The sequence below is a fragment of the Nicotiana tabacum genome, chromosome 22, assembly GCF_000715075.1.
Source record: "Nicotiana tabacum cultivar K326 chromosome 22, ASM71507v2, whole genome shotgun sequence".
NCBI lineage: Eukaryota > Viridiplantae > Streptophyta > Magnoliopsida > Solanales > Solanaceae > Nicotiana > Nicotiana tabacum.
Window position 1 is genome coordinate 133,634,019 of NC_134101.1, and position 4,524 is coordinate 133,638,542.

General features: G+C 35.5%; 1 long non-coding RNA gene across 1 annotated transcript; it reads left to right on the forward strand.

Annotated features, from left to right (window-relative positions):
- Positions 1-671: 671 nt before the first annotated feature.
- Positions 672-4,027, forward strand: LOC107770311 (uncharacterized). The gene is made up of 2 exons (XR_001644578.2): positions 672-1,126; positions 3,949-4,027. It is a non-coding gene; the product is annotated as an uncharacterized LOC107770311 (long non-coding RNA).
- Positions 4,028-4,524: the final 497 nt, after the last annotated feature.

Here is a 4,524-nt window from a genome sequence, read left to right on the forward strand (position 1 = left end):
TCATGTGCAATAGGTGCCTTAGCAATTAAAACTGGATCAATATCAACTAAGCTCTCATTACTCTGAGAATCTATCTTCTCAGCTTTGTCAATTGTAGACATGTAATTTTTGACCACGCATTAGAATCACCTCTAAGTCCTAGTATTTTTAGGATATTTATTTGAGTTTATTTCTATAGGATTTTACTTTATTACTAATTTTAATTCTATTTTTAAGGCACAAAAAGTGAAAAATAAAAAATACAAAAAATAAATAAAATAAATAAAAATAGTTTCATTTTCCTATTTAATTTAGTATTACGTATTTTTAGAAAGACATATTACTTTCAACCTATTTTTATTCTAATATAATCCTTGAAAATACCAAAAATAGTTTTAACTTTAATTCTTAGCTTTAATTTTAATATTAATAGTTTCTCAAAACCAATTAGAATTTTTACATATTTGTAGGTATTTAAAATGGATTTTTCAGCTTTCTTTTGGCCCAATTTTAACAAATAGAGGCCCAAATTTAACAACCCAATTCCTTAAGCCATCAAACCCCTTGACCCGCCCAATTGACCCATTAACCCAACCCATAACTTTTTAATCCTGGCCCTTTATTTAAATTTAATCCTATGGCCAATATTAATCCCCCAAACCAAATAAAAGCCACATCTTCCATGAACCCTAGGGGGCTCCTAAGGTAACAGCCGCATAACCTGCCCTCTAGACCTTGAACCACCCAAAACCGCCGGCCAACCTAACACCCTAAGAATTTCAGCCACCTCTGCCATTAGTAAAAGACGTACACAAAAAGGAGGAGGAGGTACACGCACAGAGATGAAGAGAGGGAGGGAACGGACAGTGAGACAGTTTCCTGGTCACCCTTCCAGCTGCTTTAGACTTCTTGATCTCTAATCTTGTCATTCTCTAACTTCTTATGCTTCACAACCAAGAAAATGAGAGTGAAAGAGGGAGGACGATTTTCAGTCCAAGGAACAAAAAAGAAAAAACAAAAAAAGTGAGGGGAAAACAGAGCGAAGGCGGACGAACTCCGATTGAATTTGTCTCCGGTGTGAGGTTTTGTTTGAGGTTCCATTGCGTTCGTGTCCCCGTTAGCTTCTTTGGTCGTTGCTCAATTAAAGGTCTATTCCTCACTCTGTTTCTTCTTAGATTTTCAGATTTCAAATTGTTTTGGTGTTTGAACGGAACATTTGTTTGGATGTGTGTCTGCTTGTTAATCTTTAATGAAATTCATTCTATTTGGCCTAACGGGATTAATTCACCAATTAGTTTAATTTATCTTCCCGTTAAGAACATTGGCACATAAATAATTAATTTTACTCTTTAGATGTTTGTAGTCTTCTTTGTATCTGTTGACTTTTTAAATCTTTAATTTTGTTTCCATAGTTGTTCGATTACTTTGGGTGTTAGTGGCTTGCTCAACAAAGTTATTTTGAATGAGAACATTTCTTGGGTTAATATGTGAGAGTTATTTTGGGATATAAAATTGTTTATAATATTAAGTACTAATATTTAGGCAAATGATAGAACCAAGTCCTTTCTAGCAAAAATCCATTGTCAGAATTGTCTTAAACTTCAAATGGCCAATTATCTTTTTTATTATCTCGTTGTGCAATGTTTTATCTTGTTACGTATATTTAAATGCTTCCTCTATAAGTTTATTTGATTTTGTTGGTATGGTTGGTACCTATTTTGGATAGCTCGGGTCATGCGGCGGAATGCGACTGTAAAATGAAAGAACTCGGCTTAATTTTTCAATAGTCTTATTTCATTATTTCTCCGCTAGTAGCATGCTTTAAGCCGACCACACTTGGGTAGGCATGACTTAAGATTTTTATTAGTGTTGAGGCGAGAGGTCGTTCCCTTAGTTAAATTTGTCCGGAGAATGCCCCGAAGGAATTGTACATATTTATTCCGGGGAATGCCCCGTAGTATTCTATAATTGGAGACCGTGGCGAACATCGTAGAAGAAGTAGCGTATGATAATTTAGAACTTTAATTTTCCTTCTTTTAATTTTCTTTCATTTAGGTAGGGACGACCTCGAGCCTTTTGTGTGTTTATTTGCTTTTCTGTGTTTATTACCTCAATTGAATATTTTAAAAGCCAACTTAATCGAGTACGCAACCGTACTAGTTACAGGACTTGGGGAGTGCCTAACACCTTCTCCCCAAGTCAAATGAATCCCCTTACCCGAATCTATGGTGCAGACTTAGTTTTGGAGTCTCAAGTGTTTTGAAAGGAAAAAAATTAATTTTAGAAAAACGGTGACCTGGCACACCGAAATCAAAGTCAGGTGGCGATTCTGAGTTGATCCTTTTGAACACCATTTTTGTCACTTTTCTAATGGAAAACCCTTTTCAAGCTTTACTAAATCTTTTTATTATTTTAGAGGGTTACTTTGTAAAAAAAAAGGTGTGACATCTCTGGCGACTCTGCTGGGGATTTGCAGGTTCGAGCTAGTACTTGATCTTGTTGGCTTTTAGGATATTAGGTTGAGGTTTTTATGTGTTTTGTTTGCTTTATTTGATTTTTTTTTTATTTATGTCTTTTTATTATTTGCTAGCTGTTTATTTGTTTACAGTTTTTCCTTTGTGTTACTGCTTCATAAACTGTTATCATTTGCATAATCATAAGTCTTCTTTCTGCAACAAGTCTTCCGGAGTACGTTTGAGCGTACACGACCTTTTTGTAAGTCACCCGTGTCTTTAGGGGGGTGGCGTAGGAGCGTGGAGTGGGCGGACAGCTAGAGCTGTTGCCATCGATCACGTGCCGCACCGAATTTCCTTGTTAGTGAACCCCAAACATAGGTCAGTTTTTAGGTCATTTTTATTTGCATCATGTCATTTACACCTAGTAGGGCTTGGTCCCAGGCACCATGTCCCTTTGTAGGAAACCTATCCAAATTTTATCAAAAATGGGCCCGTAGCCCAAAAAGACATTCAATCATCCCTATGTGATACATGTTACATCTTTGAGGGTAAAAAGGCCATTTGGCGGACCGATATTTGGGAAAGAAGGGTGAAAATGAAGCAAGCAGGACCCAATTATATTTTTCTTTCACAACTTTTTCAAGAAAAAGACAAAAAAAAATGAAAATGAAAAATCCAAAAAGATTTTGCACTTTCCTATCATTTTCCAGAATCAAAAAAAAAAATCTAAAAGATTTTACATTTTTCATCATTATTTTTCAAAAAGACAAAAAAATATAGTTTTTTTTTCAAATAGATGCATTCTTTTTAATTCTATTCTATATCTAATCTTCCCGAACTATGCGAACCTGATTCTCGTCTTTCGGGACGTGATACATAGGCAACCCACATAGGGTCCGGTCTTTCTTAGCAAGCCTTAGGTTCTTGGTTCGCGAGGTCTTAGCCAAATCTTGCATATATAGCCACTTTTGGCCACATCGACTTTGTTGCAAAATAAGGCTATTTTGCGAAGTGGCTTGTTGAATCGTGTTTGGAGAGTCTAGAATCCACAATTAGCTGTCTCCTTACTTCAAGTCTCGTTCCTGTTGAATTTGAATGTCTAGCCACTTTTAGCCACATCGGTCATTCTTGCAAAATGGGGTCATTTTCGCAAATATGGTTCAATTACCCATGTCTTAGGATCTCGAGTCCACAACTTGGTGTCATATTACTTTAAGGTCCTTCCTTTTGAGTTTGCATCTTTAGCCACTTCTGACCATATCGGCCATTTTTGCAAAATGGGTCATTTTCGCAAAGTAATTTTTTTTAAGTCCATGATTGTTGGGATGTTGGAGCCGTGTGAGCTTTAAATGGAGTATTTTTCATGCATTAGGGGTCAACTTTGTCAAGTTTGCGCTAATAGCCACTTAGGTCATTTTGCAAAAATAGCCAAATTATGCCTTGCATGTGTCCAATAGGAGATTTCATGGTGTCTTGAGTCACTGATCTATTTGATCTTATTTTTCTCATTCAGGTATGGAGCAATTTGCTAATGTTTGAACATGACAAAATACCCCAAGACCATTCTAGTCAGGACCATTGCATGCACGAACTGTTTGAGGAAACTTTTTATTTTTTTTAGTCTATTTATGTTGTCTTTTAATTATTAGTCTTGTACAGTAGTATCGAGTCTGTCAGTCTAGTTAAGATTTTCTAGTCTTTTGTTATCATACTTCCTATGATGTATTTGAAAACCAAAAAAAAGGTTATAAATGAAAAATTTAAAAAGATTTTTGTTTTTAGTTTGTTTTGTCCATTACTTTTCCAGAACTACACTTGATCTGATTCATGAGGAACATGATACGTAGCCAACCTACATAGGGTTTGATCGAATCATTATTAAAAAAAAAAGAAAAAAAGTTGTGGGATGTGAGAAATGAGAGGAAAGAAAAGAGTGACAATTAAAAAGAAAAAGAGAGGAAGGAAAAGGAGCAAACCAAGAAGTGCTTGAAAAGAAAGAAAAGAGAAGGTTAAAATGAACAAATTGGGATGATGCCAAATGACCTTGTGACCCTCGAAGTCATTCTAGAACTATTAATTGTTGCTAGGT